General features: G+C 41.2%; 2 long non-coding RNA genes across 2 annotated transcripts; both read right to left on the reverse strand.

Annotated features, from left to right (window-relative positions):
• On the reverse strand, positions 1–5,114 carry LOC144333054 (uncharacterized). The gene is made up of 3 exons (XR_013401383.1): positions 4,933–5,114; positions 690–2,839; positions 1–132 (listed from the first exon to the last, which is right to left on the reverse strand). It is a non-coding gene; the product is annotated as an uncharacterized LOC144333054 (long non-coding RNA).
• Positions 5,115–5,834: 720 nt separating this feature from the next.
• On the reverse strand, positions 5,835–7,684 carry LOC144333055 (uncharacterized). The gene is made up of 2 exons (XR_013401384.1): positions 7,400–7,684; positions 5,835–5,952 (listed from the first exon to the last, which is right to left on the reverse strand). It is a non-coding gene; the product is annotated as an uncharacterized LOC144333055 (long non-coding RNA).
• Positions 7,685–22,573: the final 14,889 nt, after the last annotated feature.

Consider the following 22,573-nt stretch of genomic DNA (forward strand, 5'->3'; position numbering starts at 1 on the left):
CTGTTTCTTTTTTTTTTTTTTTTTTTTTTGAGACGGAGTTTTGCTCTTTTTGCCCAGGCTGGAGGGCAATGGCAGGATCTTGGCTCACTGCAACCTCCACCTCCTGGGTTCAAGCGATTCTCCTACCTCAGCCTCCCAAGTAGCTGGGATTACAGGCATGCACCACGATGGCCAGCTAACTTTTTGTATTTTTAATAGAGATGGGGTTTCACCATATTGGTCAGGCTGGTCTTGAACTCCGGACCTCAAGTGATTCACCTGCCTCGGCCTCCCAAAGTGCTGGGATTACAGGCATGAGCGCCCGGCCCCAAGTATGTTTCTTAACTTTTTAAGGTAACACAATACAGAGCACTTTTTAGTAATTTGAGTAAAATAAAAGGCTAAATATATTGCTGAAACTAAAAATATACAAATTTGCAGAATTTTTCTGAATTGAATACGAAAATATGATAAATCAGTAACTTGCCAAAGCTGTCTTTATAAAGACAAAGTCAAAGTTTGTATTGAAAAATGACTTTGTGGCTGGGCACAGTGGCTCACACTTGTAATCCCAGCACTTTGGAAGGCCAAGGTGGGCAGATCATCTGAAGTCAAAAGTTCGTGACCAGCCTGACCAACATGGAGAAACCCCATCTCTACTAAAAATACAAAATTAGACAGGTGTGGTGGTGCATGCCTGTAATCCCAGCTACTCAGGAGACTGAGGCAGGAGAATCGCTTGAACCTGGGAGGTGGAGGTTGCAGCGAGCTGAGATCGCGCCATTGCACTCCAGCCTGGGCAACAAGAGCGAAACTCCATCCCCCCTCCCAAAAAAAAAGAAAAGAAAAAGAAAAATGACTTTGTATGCAGGTGTGTGTCTTATAGAAGCCTTGTCTTACACAGGCATTCTACCCTGTATTAGTGACTAATGAGTGTGAGTAAATGACTTGTTTCTACAAAGGATTCTAGGTGCTTACATCATTCATCTTGCCTGGCATGAAGGAGTCTTTAGCCCTAGGGAGCGGGTAAGATAGCATCCTGATGATTAACCTTCTTTAAACTTGGTTATATCAGTAACGTCATTGTTATAGTGCGGTGAGGAGTAGATTACATATGCAACAGATCTTTTTTAGACAATTCATGGCAGCCAGGAGAGACATAAGATGTGTCTTTATTAAATATGTAAATTATTCCTCCACTTATACTGGCTTAGCTCCTCTTCCTCTTCCTTTTAATGAGAGCAGTTTAATTAGAGCTGCTTGGTGTATGGCAGCCAGGCCTGGGATGAGCGTTTTGTCTCAGGGGATGGAGAGGGATCATTAAAAGTTATCTATGTATTTTTTATCTTTGACCCTTCTGTCTTAAGATAATCTTAAAAAGAGAAAGTTGACTGTAAATATTATTTAGCCCCACCCCATCCTTGCAAAAGAGATCAAAAAATAAAAACGCAGATCCCAAATAAGTATTTTTAAGAGACTTGGACAAACATATGCTTTCTGCTCCTATGCTCCCTCTTTTGGCAAACTGGAAGTACTTTCTTGGCAAACATCGATATTTTCACAATTTCCTTTCTAGAACTGCTGAGAGGCTTGAGTCACCAAACTCGGTTTACTGCTATGGAAATTCACTATTCTGAGCACAGGAAGAAATTAAAGATTTTTGTTTTTCAGTGAAAGTATGTGTTTCCACCTCAGTTCAGAGTGTAACAGCAGGTTCCTGGCTTGGCTTCTTAATGCTGCACGTGATATCCTGGTAAACAGTCATAGAATTTTAGAGCTTGAAAGGAACCTCAGAATGATTCATATAATCATTTATTAGATCGGGAGCTTTGAGGGATCTCTTCCAACCTCTCTCCAGTGTGGATATCAGTTCTGTAGCGCGTGTAGCGAATCACTTTCCAGCCATGGCAGTGTACCCGAAATGCGGCTCACTCCTCATGAGGGAGCCTGTTTCATTGTTAGAGCACAGCCTAATTAAGTTATTGGTTCTGAAACTGAAGCAGACTTACAAAGGACTTTTTATGAGCATCAGTTATGCAAATCAAGATTTAACAAATTTTATTCTCTGAAGCTGTAATGATGACCATGATCATATGAGTGATTCAAGCAACTAACCTGGTACTGAGCACTCCATGTACTTGTACCAAGCACTGTCCTGAGTGCTTTACATGTAGAACTAACATAACTCTCACAATAACCTTATGAGACAGCTGCAATTATCCCCATTTTATAGATAAGGAAACTGAAGCACAGAGAGACTTTCACAATATTATACAACTAATGACTGTGGCAGAGCCACAATCCAAAACCTGTGCTCTTAAGTGCTTATATTGTAGTGTGACCCATATATATATCTATTGTATATAAACAAACAGATTGACGTCTATTTGTTAGTTATGGTATGAAATAATTTTTAGTGCTTATTATAAAATTATAGTACCTTTTTTTAAAAAATGTATTTGCTTACTATACCTAAAGAACAGACTTCACTAAATGGTTAAAAGTAACCTCAACCAACCAGATGAGGGAATTATACTGAAAATAAATGTCCTGTAAATGAATGAAAGAAATGAGTAGTAGTTTTAAATACAGAGTAAACTGAAACTTTATAGGGTTATTTAAATCTCTCTGTGAGTGTGTTAAAATCATGCATGTCTCCAATTGCTGGACATTTAGATCAACTCCAGTTTTTCACTTTATGAACAATGCTGCAATGAAACTTAAAGATTGAAATACAGCTGGGTGGCCGGGCACGGTGGCTCATGCTTGTAATCCCAGCACTTTGGGAGGCCAAGGTGGGCGGATCATGAGGTCAGAAGTTCAAGACCAGCCTGGCCAACACAGCAAAACACCGTCTCTACTAAAAATACACAAATTAGCTGGGCGTGGTGGCAGGTGCCTATAATCCTAGCTACTTGGGAGGCTGAGGCAGGAGAATCTTGAACCCAGGAGGCAGAGGTTGCAGTGAGTCAAGGTCACACCACTGCGCTCCAGCCTAGGTGACAGAGCTAGACTCCATCTGGAGGAAAAAAAAAAGAAAAGAAAAAGAAAGAAATACAGCTGGGTGCGGTGCTCACACCTTATCCTAGAACTTCGGGAGGCTACGGCAAGAGGATTGCTTGAGCCCGGGAGTTGGAGACCAGCCTGGCCAACATGGTAAAACCCTATCTCTAATAAAAATACAAAAAATTAGCCGAGTGTGGTGGTGCACACCTGTAGTCCCAGCTACTTGGGAGGCTGAGGCAGGAGAACCACTTGAACCCAGGAGGCAGAGGTTGCAGTGAATCAAGATCGTGTCACTGCACTCCAGTCTGGGCAACAGAGCGAGATTGTCTCAAAAAATAAAAATTAAAAAAATTTAAAAAGAAGATTGAAATACAATAAGATAATAAAGCAAAACCACAAAATTTATCAAATTTGGTTAAATCCAGAATCTGCTGAACAGTTTTATAGATATTTTATATAGATATTTCTTGTCTTTTTCTGTGAAAATACCAACAGGCAATTTCTTTCTTAACCAAGGAAATTAGCAAGATAACACTTGATTAATAGGAGAATGAAATTAAAAGTCCTTTCACTTATTTTTATGCAAGTATTTGTTATCTTGTGTGCCTGACACTGTGCTAAGTGCTAAAATAGAAATTGAACATGACCTAGTTTTTGCTCTCAAAGACCTCACAGTTTAGAAGACTCAAATATTATGCAGCAAAATAAGTGCTGTGTGTACAAAGAACAGGGAGCTCAGAGGAAGCAGCAATTAATACTGATGGAGGATTGTGAAAAGATTAACAGAGGAGATGGGACTTGAGCTTATTTATAAGGATGAATTAAGATTTTGATAGGCATGGGAAAAGTGAAGACATAAAGGCATTTAACGATACGGCATGTTAAGGAAAGGACAAGAAGTCTAGTATGGCTCAGTAAGTTACACAGGTGCATGGGGGATGGGGAAAGAATTCCTATTATGTATCAAGCTCTTGGGTTCTATAATGTGCTGGACACTCAGCTAGACTGAATGAAAAGGTGCAGTAAAAATATAAGATATGGCCCCTGTTGTTAACAGGACTAGCAATGCATTAAACAACAGTAGACACATCAAGAAGTAATAACCAAATAATTTTGTAGAGCAATAGAAATTGGCCGGGCGCGGTGGCTCAAGCCTGTAATCCCAGCACTTTGGGAGGCCGAGACGGGCGGATCACGAGGTCGGGAGATCGAGACCATCCTGGCTAACACTGTGAAACCCCGTCTCTACTAAAAAAATACAAAAAACTAGCCGGGCGAGGTGGTGGGCGCCTGTAGTCCCAGCTACTCGGGAGGCTGAGGCAGGAGAATGGTGTGAACCCGGGAGGCGGAGCTTGCAGTGAGCTGAGATCCGGCCACTGCACTCCAGCCTGGGCGACAGAGCGAGACTCCGTCTCAAAAAAAAAAAAAAAAAAAAAAATTCAATCAAATTGGAGCTACAGGGAAGACCAGAAGGTCAAGGAAGAGTAGAGTCAAGGAGGCTTTATCAAAGATGTAGGAATTGATCTGGGCCTGGAAGGATGGGTAAGATGTGGACAGGGGAATGGGAGAGAATGGCAGAACAGCAGGAGTGAAACCAGCAAGTATTCATCACCCACCTCTCCCTTATCCAGCTCTATAGCAAGTATATTGAGCAAGAAAAGCATGGCTGTCACTTCTAAGCAGCTTAAAATCCGGTTATCAAGATAAGTGATGTAACCAACAAAGCAGTACTGGATTAGCCAGTAGGCAAACATGCACTACAGATTTTCTGAAAGTATTTGATATTTCAAAAATCAAAGAAGTTTCCATTAGAAAAAGCAAAACTCAGCCGGGCACAGTGGCTCACGCCTGCAATCTCAGCACTTTGGGAGGCCGAGGCTGGGCAGATCACTTGAGGTCAGGGGGTTGAGACCAAACTAGCCAACATGGCAAAACCCCTGTCTCTACTAAAAATACAAAAATTACCCAGATTAGTGACGCGCGCTTGTAATTCTAGCTACTCGGGAGGCTGAGGCATGAGAATCGCTTGAACCCAGAAGGCAGAGGTTGCAGTGACCCAAGATCGCACCACTACACTCCAGCTTGGGTGATGGAGTGAGACTCTGTCTCAAAAAAAAGAAAGAAAGAAAGAGAGAGAAGAGAGAAAGGAAAAAAAGAGAAAGAAAAAAGAAAGAAAGCAGAACTCTGTTAGACGTCCTTATATTCGTTTTACGGTTTAGTTTTTGTTTCTTCTCATTGCATGTAGTGGGGAGGAGAACTATAATTTTTTGGGAGTTAGGGTCTCTAAAATTTTTAGTTCAGCTTCCTGGAATGGGATAAAAACCACATAGATAGTAGAGTTAATAATCCCCACAGAACTCAAAGCGGGAGAAAATACAGGCTGGAGCAATCTGGTCAGGCTAGAGGAGAAAACATTCAAGTTAAAACTCTTATGGAAGCTTGAGTAGAAATTGGCTCCGAGAGGGAACAAGAGCTCCTTGGAGAAGAGGAAGGCCCAAAAGGGAATGCCCTGAGGTATGAGCCAGACCCGGCTGGAGGAAACAGAGAAGATGAAGCTGGAAAGGGAATGAGAGATAGAAGCTGAAGGTTTCTAGTTGGTGCGATAATCAGCCATGGTCTGTTGGTAATAACAATAGGAGTTCTTCTTAATATCGTTTTGGACCGTTGATGAAATGAGATTCACTGCATTGTAGGGAATGACAAATTATCATCTCCCACAGAAGACTGCCATCATGGACTAAGTTTGGTTTATTTTTTGTGACAGAGAAGAGCAATACAGGTGGTAAGCCAGTTAATTTGTTTCATTGTATTTTGGGGGTTATTTTTTACACTAATTCAAAGATTTGGCATTTTATTCTTTTGTGTTTTTGTTTTTGTTGTTTTGTTTTTTGTTTTTTAGAGAGAGATGAGGTCTCACCATGTTGACCAGGTTGGTCTTAAACTCTTGGCCTCAAGTGATCCTTCCACCTTGGCCTCCCGAAGTGCTGGGATTACAGGCGTGAGCCACCACACCCGGCCTTATTTTATTCTTTGATTCATTTTACAACTCTATATCATCTATGCCATCACTTCTTTGTTACATTTAACATTTTCAGATTTGTGAAAAAGATTTGGTAATTCCAAGGAATTAAGCTGAGAAACAGAATATTTAGAGTTATATTTTTATTGGGAGACATTTTTATAAGTTTATGTGATTTCCTATATTTTAAAAAATGTGAGAAGAATTCAAAGCTGGTTTTTCACTGTGCTTGATTTTTTTTTTTTTTCTTAAGGGGAGGAAAAAGAACTTTTTACAGAATAATTGCCAAGTCGGCAAGGAGAGCCTCAGCCCTTGAAGAGACCCACTTGCTAGTGACTTGGCAGTGTCAAACAAATGTTCAACTTTTATTCTGACACTTCTTGAAGAATTTGATTGAAACTATATATGTCCAGATAACACTCAGCAAAGTGCCCTTCTTGCATTTGTTTCAAGATATATTTGGAAACAAAGAGATGACCTTGGACTCAGCTGCTTTTCCAATTTAGGACTTCTCTCTAGGTCTACTGAATAATAATATTCCCCAACATTGAAAATTCAACGAATGGAAAAACATTTTAGTTACTATATGCCATAAGTCCTGTGATAGAGGACTTTTTCTCCCAGCAATATGTTCTGCTTCTAAAAGAAATGATATATTTAGCCCACAAACTCTATATTAGCTTTCTAACCATCTACTTCGACATACATTTAGGAACACAGTTGCTTTTCATCAGAGTGCCTTTTTGTAATCTAAATTGAGCTATCCTTGCTTTTTAAAATATTTTAGCATCTAAGAAATAAAAAAACAACCCGCAGTTAACTCTTCGCCTTTGCTTTCTGGCATTCATATTTTCATTTGAAGCCAGGGTTCATTGTAGCTTGATGTAAGATCTAAAAGAAGACTTTGGAGGCCCTGACATCCCCTTCTAAGGCTATTGCCACCTGTCCAGATGACAATAGAAGTCCTGCTGGTCTAACCTCAAGCCTGAATGCCAAGGTTAGCTTCCAATTGTGTCTACATTTAGCCCATGGAGATGGATGTTTTAACTATCATTAAAGTGACATCCTTTCAGTTACCATTTTGCATATTTTGGAGGTTTCAGCAGTTCCATTTTTAATTTGTTGTCATGGTCACAGGATAAGATGTAGGTAACCTTTCTGATAAGGTGGTTTTACTTTTAAGCAATTAAATAAGAATTTTAGTCTGATAATTGTCCTACATGGCGTATTACCAGGGATAGCCACATTTTCTATTTTCATATGATTTCCTAATATGTTATAGGCAATTAGAGCATTTATAGAGATTAATACATTGTTAGTTACAGTTTCCAGCATGTGCAATACATTAATTCCCAATAAAATGCTGCGTTACAGGCCAGGTGCGGTGGCTCATACCTGTAATCCCAGCAACTTTAGGAAGCCAAGGTGGGCAGATCACGAGGTCAGGAGATCGAGACCATCTTGGCTAACACGGTGAAACCCTATCTCTACTAAAAATAAAAATACAAAAAATTAGCCGGGCGTGGTGGCAGACACCTGTAGTCCCAGGTGCTTGGGAGGCTGAGGCAGGAGAATAGTGTGAACCTGGGAGGCGGAGCTTGCAGTGAGCAGAGATTGCACCACTGCACTCCAGCCTGGGGGATACAGACCGAGACTCCGTCTCAAAAAAAAAAAAAAAAATTCTGCATTACACATAGGCACATGCAAACATGCACATGTGGAAATAGATACACCATATTATAACACTTTATTAAAGGACAGCTTGTTCTCAAGGATTCCTTCTTGATTGATTTGGAATCAAGTATTAATCATGTGTTAGCCACAAGGTGAGTGATTTTGAAAAGATAGTCGAGAAATTTTTAAACTATTACCACAAAGTAAATAAAAAATAAACTATTACCCTGTTACCACTTAAGATACTTTTAAAGATGAGCCGTCTCATCAGATGACATACTGATCTTAAATTTTTGTTACACATTATTGCACCAGGATTACTTTGCAGTCTCCTAACTCAAAAACTAGTGACTTTTATTTTTAATCTAACATTTACTCCTTTATAAAAACAGGTTTTGCATGGGAGTGGCTATCCTGTGTACATTTCCATTATTGTAGTGAAGTTGAACTACAGCAATTGCTAAAGTCACCACACTGCCCTAATTAAGTAAATAAGGTCATATACTAATCAAGCTAATTGATTTTACAGAATACACAGGAAAAGTAAAGTTTGCTTTTCCTGGTGTCAGAGATGCCTCCAGCTACACAATTTTGGAACTGTGCTTTTTAAAGGCTTGAAAAAACAAAATAAGATGATCTACAGAATGTTCCTAAGATCTGTAGTGCTCAAGGATGATTTTAATGAGGAAAATGTCTTAGAGAAAAGGTAATTTTATTTTAAGTAATAGTTTAATTTGAGTTTTGCTGAATGTTTTCATAAAACACTGTGTGTTTTCAAGAGTAAGTTTTCTCATTGACAAATTTTGAGCCAAAAGGTCAGAATATTCCTGCATGGTTTGTGGTTATTAAGTTTGTCGTATGTTTCAGGAATCTTTTTCTCTCTATCCATCTCTCCTTATATTTTCAGATACACTTAACCAAATCAGCATTATTGATGTTCAGTGAGTATTCATTGCTTGAGAGTAAGAACCTCTTTGTCAGCATTCCTAAGACAGGAGAGATTTCTGGAAATTACAGAATAGCATGGTTCTCTAAACTCTTTTATGCATCTTCCATAGATGGAATTCATATCCAGCTGTCTGCACATTTATATGGAATCTGGTTTATCCAAATACTGTATTTGCAGTCCCATCAAATCAAAGATTTCTTTTTCTTATTGTGCCCAAATATCTTACCGTGATCTTTTAGTTACAAAATCCAGATGTGTTTATTTAAGGATACAGATCTAACATGCTTTTAGTTAAAACTCATTTAAAAATCTTTCTTTAGCCGGGCATGGTGGCCTGTAGTCCCAGCTACCCAGGAGGGTGAAGCAGGAGGATCTCTTGAGCCGGGGAGTTGTTCAAGGCTGCAGTGAGCTATGATTGCATCACTGCCCTCCAGTCTGGACAACAGCGTGAGACCCTGACTCTAAAAAAAGAAAAAAAAAATCTTTGTTTTCTGTCTCTGACCTTCTCCATCTTTTTTTGTTCATATATATTTTTCCTCCCTGTTTATGAGTGTTATACTCTTCAAATTTTTTCTGATTCTCTTTCACACAAATTTTCTTGGCAGTAGTAAGTTCACTTTTGAAGCATCTTTCAAAAATATATTTTCGTTTTAAAAAATATATGCGGTAGGTATGATTGCATAACTCTGAATATACTAAAAACCACTGAATGTATAAATGCACAAAAGTCTTCTTTAAATTGGTGAATTGTATGATGTATGAATTATGTCCCAATAAAACTGTTAAAAATTAAATTGCATGCTTAATGTAACAAAATTCAAATAATATCAAAGAATATTAGATTAAAAAAAATAAAAAGCCGGCCAGGCAAGGTGGCTCACGCCTGTAATCCCAGCACTTTGGGAGGCCGAGGTGGGCGGATCACGAGGTCAGGAGATTGAGACTATCCTGGCAAACACTGTGAAACCCCATCTCTACTAAAAATAGAAAAAAATTAGCCGGGCACGGTGGCGGGCGCCTATAGTCCCAGCCACTCGGGAGGCTGAGGCAGGAGAATGGCGTGAACCTGGGAGGCGGAGCTTGCAGTGAGTGGAGATCGCGCCACTTCAGTCCAGCCTGGGCAACACAGCGAGACTCTGTCTTAAAATAAACAAATAAATAAAATAAAAATTAAAAAATAAAAATAAAAAGCCCTGTCCTGCCCCAGTCTTCTCACTCCTCAGAGGTATTTCCACAATTCGGTTTTGAAATACTCTTCCAGATGCTGTAATTTTATGCACAAGCGCATAAATGCATTTACATTCTTTTAAAATTTTATAACAGGGCCGGGCACGGTGGCTCATAGTCTGTAATCTCAGCACTTTGGGAGGCCGAGGCGGGCAGATCACTTAAGGTCAAGAGTTTGAGACCAGCCTGGCCAACATGACGAAACCCCATCTCTACTAAAAATACAAAAATTACCTGGGTGTGGTGGTGTGTGCCTGTAATCCCAGCTACTTTGCTCAGGAGGCTGAGGCAGGAGAATCTCTTGAACCCAGGAGGCGGAGGTTGCAGTGAGCCAAGATTGCACTACTGCCCTCGAGTCTAGGCAACAGAGCGAGACTGTGTCTCAAAAAAAAAAAAAAAAAGAAAGAAAGTGTTATATTCACTGTTCTACAACTTGTTTTTTGAATTAAACTGTAAATTCTAATTATAAGTATAGAGTTATCTTAATAGTTGCAAATATTCTTCTGTATGGATCTAGCACAATTAAGTTCCTTATTGAATGTCCTTCCACATATATCTTTGCACCCTTATACAAGTATATATCTAAGAAAAGTATTAGAATTGTTGGGTTCAGAAGTATGTGCATTTAAAATTGTAATAGATATTGCCAAATTGCCCTCCAAAAAGCTGGTGCCAATTTGTACACCCATCAGCTGGATATGAGCATGCTGAGTTTGCTGTCCCCTTGCCTATACTAGGTATACTAGCTTTATAATAGTCTTGCCAATATGATAGATCTAAAGAATCATTTTTATTTATATTTTAAAAATTATGAGTGTGGTTGAGTTTTTTTATGGCCCAGATTTAATTTCTTATGTAACATTTTTCTGTATTTGAAAAAGAAGTCCATATAATTATTGTAGAAATTTTGAATGATACAGGAGATAATTAAGATCACCCAGAGATTATTACCATTTACAATTTTTCTTTAGGCTTCTTTTTATGAAGATCTTCTTGTGATTATTTTTAACAAGAAATGAAGGTTGGTAAAGGAGCTTTTTAAAAAATATGTAATTTATCAAATGAAGTTATAATTTAGCTACTTAGAGTACTACTTTGAGCTCTTTTAATCAAGGTGCTATATAAATATTCAGTGGACTGAGCTCCCCTCTGCCAAGCTTTTGGGATCAGCTAGTGGAAAAATCATTAACATTCTTTCCTTGACACTGTCCTGTCACTACCAAGTCTCAAACTGGATGAGATTTCCTCGGAGCCAATAGGTCTGTTAGTGGCAGAGATGCAGCTCAATGATCCCTTAATGGCAGGGAAGATAGAGGAATCTTTACCTTTAAAATCTATACCTTTAAAAAGGAGCATACACATTTCCTTAAATATGTGTGTGTGTGTTTACATACACATATAGGTTTATGGTTGTGTGTATATATATATTATAATTACACATACATAATATGTAAACAGGAGATGAGGTCAGTGAGCCAGGACAAGAACATAAAGGTGTAGTGAACCCTGGGGGATGGTAAATGATTAGCATGTAGGGTCAGCCATTCAAAGACACACACCCTGGATGCTTTCGTATCTGTTTCTCCTTTTGGACTGTAAGAGCATGGAATGCAGGATTGGTTTCTGTTGACAGTTGTATTCCCTGCGCCTCCTTAGGCAGATAGGCAGGGTTGATGAATATATATTAGTTAAATGAAGAATGAATGAAAGAGAAAGAGTATGCCTTGAGCAAATCACTTCATTGCTCTGAACCTCAATTTCTTTCCCTACAACATCCAAGAATTATTGAAAGGATCAAATCAAGTAATGTATGAAAATGGTAGATGAGAGTGGGAACCCTCTCCAAGGAGACTGTCTCCTCATTCTTTTCACAAAGCTCAATATGGTTCCCATTCAGGCCCCGGTCAAGCAGGTCCTAGTATATAGCAACTGCCCAAGCATTCAATTTTTTTGGCTAAACAGAGAATAAAGTAAATGTAATATCACTTTATAATTACAAATAACCATCCCCAGTGTCTCTGGTATACCTTACATGGAAACACACTTGTGTCCTCTTATACAGAAAGAAGCAGCCAGTGATATTGTCACAAAATTTACCAGAGAACAATTTAAGGGATCCTGATTATAATGAAAAATGTTGAGATAGTATGTCCTGGGGACTTTGACATCTTAGTCACAACTGCTTTCTCAGTAGTTCTAGGTACATAATTTTAATAATAGAGCCCCCACAAGGCTTAGGATAAAGTTCATAGCAAATGGATGCTATTGTGACTTTAAGACACTTAAAAATGCATCTGTGTGATTATTGTTTAAAGGCGGAGATGCTAACTTGGGAAATCACATGATGCACGTATGGAATAGTAGCTATTCTGGGAGCTGGCCTTTTGCATGTGATTGTAATGAATATCTGTCCTTTTTAGCATATCTTCTATCAAATTGTCAAAGACAAGCAGTAGTTACATTTTGAAGTTGTGATGAAATTTTCAAAAGCTATGCAACATATTCTGTATTACTCAAGATAGATTCTATAACCTTTAGGTTTGTTGAAAGAGGAAGCTAGTGTATTATAAAATCAGTTAAAATAAGAATGAATTTAGAATATAAAATAGCATCAGCTCATAGACCTTAGGGAAGATTTAAGTTTTTTTGTTTTTTTTTTTTTTTGAGACGGAGTCTTGCTCTGTAGCCCGGGCTGGAGTACAGTGGCCGGATCTCAGCTCACTGCAAGCTCCGCCTCCCGGGTTTACGCCATTCTCCTGCCTCAGCCTCCGGAGTAGCTGGGACTACAGGCGCCCGCCACCTCGCCTGGCTAGTTTTTTGTATTTTTAGTAGAGACGGGGTTTCACGGTGTTAGCCAGGATGGTCTCGATCTCCTGACCTCGTGATCCGCCCGTCTCGGCCTCCCAAAGTGCTGGGATTACAGGCTTGAGCCACCGCGCCCGGCCTTAAGTTTTTATTAAAACTTGATATAAATAGAAACATTTATCAGTCTTCTTTCATGTAATGACATAAATATAATAGACTGGCACATAAACTTTCCCCTCTCTATTTGTAACCAAAAGAATTGCATAATCAGGCAGCAACCAGGAAGTAAAAATAATCAAAATTAAACCAAGTGGTCTGTTTTCACTACTCTAAGAAGAGTAAAAAATAAAGGTAAACACAGCCAGCAAGTTTCTTTATCAAATTTGAAAATTCTTTCCATGTCTGTTATACTTTAATAGCATGATAAAAATGAATTTTTATTAAGGTTTTTTACTCAAGACCGTGCTTTTAAAAAAAATTAATTTTAAATTGTGGTTAAAAAAACAGAACATAAAATTTACCATTTAACCATTTTTATGTGTGACATACAGTAAACTGTGCACATTGTTGTACAACAGATCTCCAGAACTCTTTTCATCTTGCAAAACTGAAACTCTAGACCCGTGAAATAACAACTCCCCATTTTTCTTTCCTTCCAGCCTCTGGCACCTGCCATTCTACTTTCTATCTCTATGAATTTGACTACTCTAGGTATTTCCTATAAGTGGAATTATGCAGTATTTGTCTTTTTGTGACTGCCTTATTTCACTTAGCATAATGTCCTCAAGAACATTGCTATCATGTCATCCATGTGTAGGATGTGTCAGAATTTCCTTCCTACTTTATTCTTTTTTTACGATTGACTAATAGTCCATTGTAGAGATGTACTGCATTTTGTTTATTCATTTGTTGACATTTGGGTGGTTTCTACTTTTTGGATCTTATGTGTAATGCTGCTGTGAACATTCAGGTACAAGTTTGTTCTTGGAGTAATTCCACATGACAGAGTGGAATTAATGGGTCATACGGTAACTCCGTATAGTAACTTTTTAAAGAACTGTAAAAACTTTTTCAAAGCGATTGTGTCATTTTATATTCCCAACAGCAAAGTATGAAGGTTCCAATTTCTCCACATCCATCACCAATACTTCTTATTGTCCATCTATCTATCCGTCTATTTGTTTTTTTGTTTGTCTTTGAAATGGAGTCTCACTCTGTCACCCAGGCTGAAGTGCAATGGTGCCATCTTGTCTCACTGCAACCTCCGCTTCCTGGGTTTTTTGTTTGTTTTCTGTTTTTTTGTTTGTTTGTTTTTAGACGGAGTTTCACTCTTGTTGTCCAGACTGAAGTGCAGTGGCATGATCTCAGCTCACCACAACCTCTGCCTCCCACGTTCAAGCGATTCTCCTGCCTCAGCCTCCCAAGTAGCTGGGATTACACACATGCACCACCACGCCCGGCTAATTTTGTATTTTTAGTAGAGACGGGGTTTCTCCATGTTGGTCAGGCTGGTCTCAAACTCCCGACCTCAGATGATCCACCCCCCTCAGCCTCCCAAAGTGCTGGGAGTAAGGCGTGAGCCACCACGCCCAGCCAGCCTCCTGTGTTTAAACGCTTCTCCTGCCTCAGCCTCCTGAGTAGCTGGGGGGTTTTTTATTTGTTTTGTTTTTTGTTGTTTATTTATTTATTTATTTATTTTTGAGAAGGAGTTTCGCTTTTGTTCCCCAGGCTGGAGTGCAGTAGCGTGATCTTGGGTCACTGCAGCCTCTGCCTCCCGGGTTCAAGCGATTCTCCTGTCTCAGCCTCCTGAGTAGCTGGGACTACAGGCGCATGCCACCACGCCTGGCTAATTTTTGTATTTTTAGTAGAGATAGTGTTTCACCATGTTGGCCAGGCTGGTCTCGAACTCCTGACCTCAGGTGACCCACCTGCCTTGGCCTCCCAAAGTGCTGGGATCACAGGCATGAGCCACCGTGCCTAGAATGTTTGTTTTTGAGACGAAGTCTTGCTCTGTCACCCAGGCTGGAGTGTAGTGACACTAACAGGGTTTATGGCAGCCTCGACCTCCTGGGCTCAAGCAATCCTCCTGCCTTAGCGTCCCATGTAGCTGAGACCACAGGCATGTGCCACCACACTCAGCTAATTTTTTAATCTTTTGTAGAGACAAGCATTTTGCTATGTTGCCTAGGCTGGTCTTGAACTCCTGGGCTCAAGCAGTCCTCCTGCATCAGCCTCACAAAGTGCTGGGATTACAGGCATGAGCCATCACACCCAGCCTCCATTTTTTATATTACAGCCAACCCGATAGATGTGAAGTAGTATTTCACTGTGGTTTTGATTTGCATTTCATGTGTTTACATATCTTCTTTGGCAAAATGTCTATTCAAAGTCCTTTGCTTACTTTTTTTTTTTTCTTTTTTTTTTTGAGACAGAGTCTTGCTCTGTCACCCAGGCTGGAGTGCACTGGCGCAGTCTCGGCTCACTGCAACCTCTGCCTCCTGGGTTCAAGCAATTCTCGTGCTTCAGGCTCCCAAGCAGCTGGGACAACAGGCACGCACCACCACACGTGGTTAATTTTATATCTTTAGTAGAGATGGGGTTTCACCATGTTGGCCAGGCTGGTCTCGAACTTCTGGCCTCAGGCGATTCACCCGCCTCAGCCTCCCAAAGTGCTGGGATTACAGGTGTAAGCCACCATGCCTGGCTTCCTTTGCCTACTTTTAAACATATATATTTAATTTTGTTTTTTAAAAAATTGGCCGGGTGCAGTTGCTCATGCCTGTAATCCCAACACTTTGGGACGCCGAGGCGGGTGGATCACCCGAGGTCAGGAGGTCGAGACCAGCCTGGCCAAGATGGCAAAAAGCTGTCTCTACTACAAATACAAAAATTAGCCAGGCACAGTGGCACACACCTGTAATCCCAGCTACTTGGGAGGCTGAGGCAGGAGAATCACTTGAACCCAGGAGGCAGAGGGTGCATTGAGCTGACATCAGGCCACTACACTCCAGCCTGGGTGAGAGAGTGAGACTTCATCTCAAAAAAAAAGAGAAAAATTGTGAGAGTTTATTTCTGAACTTCCCATTCTTTCCTATTGATGTATATCTCTATCCTTATGGCAGTACCACACTGTCTTGATTACCTTTGCTTTGGAATAAGTTTTGAAATTGGGAAAGTTTCAGTCTTCCAACTTTGTTCTTCTTTCTCAGAATTTTTTTTTTTTCTATTCTGGATCCTGTGCATTTCCACACGAATTTTAAGAGCAGTTGGTCAGTTTCTGCAAAATGTTAGGGATTAATTGAATCTATAAGTCAGTGTGGGGAATGTTGTCATTTTAACAATACTATGTCTTCCAATCTATTAATATAGGATGTCTTTCCATTTATTTAGGTCTTCTTTCTTTTTTTCTTTTTCTTTTTTCTTTTTTACTTTGCTTGAGACAGAGTTTTACTCTTGTTGCCCAGGCTAGAGTGCAATGGCGCGATCTTGGCTCACCGCAACCTCCACCTCCCAGGTTCAAGCGATTCTCCTGCCTCAGCCTCCCAAGTAGCTGGGATTACAGGCATTCACCACCACGCCCGGCTAATTTTGTATTTTAAGTAGAGACGGGGTTTCTCCATGTTGGTCAGGCTGGTCTCGAACTCCTGACCTCAGGTGATCCGCCCACCTCAGCCTCCCAAAGTGCTGGGATTACAGGCGTGAGCCAGGTAACCTGGCTTTAGGTCTTCTTTCATTTATTTTTGACCATTTCTATAGTTTTCAGTTTTCCAGTCTTATATTTCTTTTGTTAAATTTATTTCTAAGTATTTTATTCCCTTTGATGCTATTATAAATATAATTATTCCCTTAATTTCATTTTCAGATTACCATTGCTAATGAACAAAAAATGGATTTTGTATATTGATCTTGTACCTTGCAATCTTGCTGAACTCATTTATTCATTCTAACAGTTTTTTTTAAATATAGAAAATACTATTTCTATATACAATACTATGTCTTGTCTTTTTTTTTTTTTTTGAGATGGAGTCTCGCTCTGTCACCCAGGCTGGAGGGCAGTGACGCGATCTTGGCTCACTGCAAGCTCCGCCTCCCAGGTTCATGCCATTCTCCTGCTTCAGCCTCCTGAGTAGCTGAGACTACAGGTGCCTGCCACCATACCCGGCTAAATTTTTGTATTTTTAGTAGAGACGGGGTTTCACCATGTTAGTCAGGATTATCTGTATCTCCTGGCCTTGTGATCCACCCGCCTCAGCCTCCCAAAGTGCTGGGATTACAGGCGTGAGCCACCATGCCTGGCCATACAATACTATTTCTATATACAAGATTACACCATCTGCAAATAGAGAGAGTTTTACTTTTTCCTTTCCAATCTAGATGCCATTTCTTTTTATTGCCTAATTGCCTTAGCTAGAACTTCCAGTACAATGTTGAGTAGAAGTGATGAGAGTGGACATCCTTGTCTTGTTCCTGATCTTCAGGAGACAGTATTCAGTCTTTCACCATTAAGTATTATTTTAGCTGTGGGTTTTAAGTGGATGCCTTTTATCAGATTGAGGAAGTTCCCTTCTATTCCTAGTTTGCTGAGTGTCTTTACCATAAAAGGGGTTTGGTTCAGTGTTTTTCTGCGTCTATTGAGAAGATCACAGATGGGTCTCGCCTTTTATTCTATTATTATGTTGTATATATTAATTGGCTTTCAAGTGTTAAACCAACCTTTCATTCCTAGGATAAATCCCACTTGGTTATGGTGTATTATCGCTTTTATATGTGCTGGGTTCAGTTTGCTAGTTTTTTTTTGTTTTTTGTTTTTTGTTTTGTTTTGTTTTGTTTTGTTTTGTTTGAGATGGAGTCTCACTCTGTCACCCAAGCTGGAGTACAGTGGCGCAATCTTGGCTTACCACAACCTCCACCTCCCGGATTCAAGCAATGTCCTTCCTCAGCCTCCTAGGTAGCTGGGATTACAGATGCACACCACCATGCCCGGCTAATTTTTGTAATTTTAGGACAAGATGGGGTTTTGCCATGTTGCCCAGGCTGGTCTCTTAACTCCTGACCTCAAGTGATCCACCCACCTTGGCCTCCCAAAGTGCTGAGACTACAGGTGTGAGCCCCCAGGCGGGGCCTCAGTTTGCTAACATTTTCTTGAGAGTGTTTTGCTTCAATATGTATAAGATACATTGGTCTGTAGTTTTCTTATGTCTTTGTCTGGTTTCCTACCTTACTTTTGATCTTTGCTTTGTTCCTTTTGATCATTTATTGCATAGAATGATCATATTTTTTTAACCTATTCATCCAGCTTACTTTATGGAACACCTGTTCTATGCCAGACGCTATTTTAGGCACTGGGAATCCCTTATAGAAAAGACAAAGTCCTTCTCTTATGGAGTTTATATTCTATGGGGTAAGACACAAAAAATTAAATGAGCCAGAAGATATCACATAGTAGTAAATTAGTGTCTTGCCCACTTTAGATGAGATGCATAGGGCAAGTTTCTCTGAAGATATGTCATTTAAGCTGAGATATGATAAGAAGGAGCCATCCATAGACAGACATGTGAGAGAAGCATTCCAGACATAACATGATATTAACTCATACAGAGTCAACAAGGTAGGAAGAAGTTCTTTGTGTTTGAGAACCAGCAGGATGGCCAGTGTGGCCATGGCAGAATCAGGGAAAAATGATATAAAGTGAGGTAGGAAGCTGGGCTCGGTGGTTCATGCCTGTAATCCTAGCACTTTCGGAGGCCGAGGCAGGTGGATCACCTGATGTCAGGAATTTGAGATCAGCCTGGCCAACATGGTAAAGCCCCATCTCTACTAAAAATACAAAAAACTAGCTGGGCATGCTGGTGGGCACCTGTAATCCCAGCTACTTGAGAGGCTGGGGCAGGAGAATCACTGGAACCCAGGAGATGGAGGTTGCAGTGAGCTGAGATCGTGCCATTGCACTCCAGCCTAGGGAACAAGAGCGAAACTCCATCCCAAAAAACAAAACAAAACAAAAAAGTGAGGTAGGAAAAATGTACGGAGTCCAGCTTATGGAGGGCTTTGTAGCTAGGGTAAGGAAATTGCATTTTTTGTTTGTTTGTTTTTGTTTTTGTTTTTTTGAGACGAAGTCTCACTCTGTCACCTGCTAGAGTGCAGTGGTGTAATCTCAGCTCACTGCAACCTCTGCCTCCCAGGTTCAAGTGATTCTCCTGCCTCAGCCTCCCACATAGCTAGGATTACAGGCATGTACCACCACGCCAGCTAGTTTTTGTATTTTTAGTAGAGACAGAGTTTCACCATGTTGGCCAGGCTGGTCTTGAACTCCTGACCTCACGTGATCCACCTGCCTGGGCCTCCCAAAGTGCTGGAATTACAGGCGTGAGCCACCGTGCCCGGCCTGTATTTTATTCTGAAAGTATGAGAAGACCTTGAAAGCTATTAAGCAAGAAAGGTGACATGAGCTGATCTGAATTTTAAAAGATCACTAACTTTTAGTAGAAAATGGATGGTGTAGGGGTTGTAGAATGGAAGTAGGCAGGTCAGTTGAGGAGGTCATTGTAGAGAGATGTTAGATGATGATGGCTTAGACTGGGACAACTGAAGTAGAAATAGAGAAAAGTGGACAGCTACACGGCATTTTTTGTGGAAATAGAGTCAGTAAGACTTTCTGCAGGGTTGGGAGGAGTCACAGAAAGGGCTATTAGCGGTTACTTTCAGATTTTGTCATGAATTTAGTTAGAAAAGATTAAGGGAGAAGCAGACTTAGGTAGGGCAGGTCAAATGAAGAGTTCTGCTTTGTCCGTGTTAAGTACCAATTGGACATCCAAGAGGAATTGTCAGGTAGGAGCTACATTTATGAGTCTGGCATTCCAGAGAGAGGTCAGGGCTATAGATAAAGATAAATAAAGATTTTGGAATCAATGTATAGGTCTCACCACCCCTTTCCACTCATACCTCCATCCCTCTGTGCTCTCTTGAGTTTCCCCCAACAGTCCTTTCTCAAGCTATTTTCTTACAGCTTCACATTTCTTCCAGATCAGGGAGTCTTCCCCCATTTTGTCATTCTCTGGAAACCTCTCTGTTATGGAACCTGCCCATACCACATTTACCCCTCAGCCTTGCAATCGTTGCTTTTCATTTATGTATGAAAACATGCAATTACCCAGAGAAACTAAAAGGGATGAGCAAGGGTGGGGGCAGATTTGGATACTAAAAGGAGCTGATGAAGCTCCTCTTCAGATTTAGGTCGGCTCTGAAGTCACTGCTAAGTGGTGGGGACGGTGGAGCCTGAAAAGAAAGTGGAATGGGGAGTTGGCACACGAGTGGGTTTGTTACTATTCTTTTTGAGGCCAAAAGGGTTTTTTGGTACCTTTCTTATGGATATCATAGTTTGAGATACCATGAAAGACGTTCAGGCAGAGCCTTTTCAAGGAAATCACCTTGCTGTGGTCTTCACAGAATCTAGTTAATAGAAGTTTTGCACTGGCTGGGTGTGGTGGCTCACTCCTGTAATCCCAGCACTTTGGGAGGCTGAGGTGGGAGGATGGCTTGAGCCCAGGAGTTCGAGACCAGCCCTGGCAATATGGTGAGATCTTGTCTCTACAGAAAACAACAATTTAAAAAAATAACTAGGCATGGTGGCACACCCCTGTAATCCCAGCTACTTGGCAAGCTATGGTGGGAGGATCGCTTGAGCCTGGGAGGTCAGTGAGCCATGATGGGGCCACTGCACTCCAGCCTGGGTGACAGAAAGAGGCCATGTCTCACACACACACTAAAAAAGTTTTATACTATGTAGGGCCAGGCACGCTGGCTCTCGCCTGTAATCCCAGCATTTTGGGAGGCCGAGGTGAGTGGATTACTTGAGGCCAGGAGTTTGAGACCAGCCTGGCCAACGTGGTGAAACCCTGTCTCTACTAAAAATACAAAAAATTAGCCAGGAGTGGTGGCGGGTGTCTATAATCCCAACTGCTCAGGAGGCTGAGGCAGGAGAACCACTTGAACCTAGGAGGTGGAGGTTGCAGTGAGCTGAGATCACACCACTGCACTCCAACTTGGGCAACACAGTGAGACTCCATCTCAAAAAAAAAAAAAAAAAAGTTTTGTACTATCTAGGATGGTGGTTATAGTTGCACAACAGTGTGAATGTACTTAATGCCACTGGACTTAAACATTTTAAATGGCAATTTTATATTATGCTTTTTTTTTTTTTTTTTTTTGAGACGGAGTTTCACTTTTGTTGCCCAGGCTGGAATGCAATGGCGTGATCTTGGCTCACTGCAACCTCCACCTCCCAGGTTCAAATGATTCTCCTGCCTCAGCCTCCTGAGTGGCTGGGATTACAGGCATGCGCCACCACTCCCAGCTAGTTTTGTATTTTTAGTAGAGACAGGGTGTCTCCATGTTGGTCAGGCTGGTCTCGAACTCCTGACCTCAGGTGATCTGCCTGCCTCAGGCTCCCAAAATGCTGGGATTACAGGCGTGAGACACCACGCCTGGCCTATTATGCATATTTTTACAATTAAAAAAATTTCGAAGATCTGGAAACTGAATCCTAGGACCTAGAATATTTCTCTGGCCCCCAAACTACCTCTTTTTCTGTTATAAAGGGATCCAGGACACCCAGATGCTAATCAGTAGCTCTTATGGGAGCCTAGAAAGCAGCTGCAGACTCTAGGGGTATCTTGACTTCTACCTGTGTAAGTACAGTTCTGTGTGACCGGCTAACTGGCCAGGAGACTGTGTCTCTGTTCTTGTCTGTGTAATGCTACGTAAGTACTGCCAAATTCTTGGGCATGAGGTCTCCTTGTGTCAGTATCTTGCAGACCATTTCCCCATTTGTTGATACTCATTCTTTAGTTTAATTAGAGGACAGTTGAGTGTTGTGCAGTTTTCTCCGGTTGCCCATGGTTGGGGAGGTGCACTGGCTGTGGTGATGCAAGAGCAGCAGTTATCATGTAGGATGGGCAGAAGGTCCCCAGCAGTTGAAAGCTCACAGTTGCCTCAGCTACACACTTTTCTTTTTTGAGACAGGGTCTCGCTCTGTCACCCAGGCTGGAGTGCAGTGGCATGATCATGGCTCTCTGAAGCCTCAAACTCCTGGGTTCAAGTGATCCTACCACCACAGCCTCCTGAGTAGCTGGGACTACAGGCACACACCACCATGCCCAGCTCATTTTTTATTTTTTTGTAGAGATGGGTCCCCACTATGTTGCCCAAGCTTGTTACACTTTTTAAATACTTAAGACCTGACAATATCATTTGAAACCAAATCATTCCATTTCACTCTCTTTATACCTTAAGGAAAACAGAGGCATCCTTTCATAGTCTTTGAGAGTCACAAAATTTGGGTGGCAAGAAATGAGGGTTGGCTAGACGTGGTGGCTCACACCTCTAATCCCAGCACTGTGGGAGGCCGAGGAGGGTGGATCACTTGAGGTCAGGAGTTAAAGACCAGCCTGGCCAACATGGTGAAACCCCATCTGGCCAGGCGCAGTGGCTCACGCCTATAATCCCAGCACTTTGGGAGGCCGAGGTGGGTGGATCACCTGAGATCAGGAGTTCGAAACCAGCCTGGCCAACATGGCAAAACTCTGTCTCTACTAAAAATTCAAAAATTAGCCAGGTGCGGTGGTGCACACCTGTAATCCCAGCTACTTAGGAGGCTGAGGCAGGAGAATCACTTGAAACCAGGAGGCAGAGGTTGTGGTGAGTCAAGATCACACCACTGCACTCCAGCCTCGGCAACAGAGTGAGACTCCGTCTCAAAAAAAAAAAAAAAGAAACCCATCTGTACTAAAAATACAAAATTGCTGGGTGTGGTAGCTCATGCCTATAATCCCAGCACTTTGGGAGGCCAAGGTGGGTGGATCACCTGAGGTCAGGAGTTTGAGACCAGCCTAGCTAACATGGTGAAACCCCGTCTC

This window comes from Macaca mulatta, chromosome 11 (genome assembly GCF_049350105.2).
Source record: "Macaca mulatta isolate MMU2019108-1 chromosome 11, T2T-MMU8v2.0, whole genome shotgun sequence".
In the NCBI taxonomy this organism is placed as follows: domain Eukaryota; kingdom Metazoa; phylum Chordata; class Mammalia; order Primates; family Cercopithecidae; genus Macaca; species Macaca mulatta.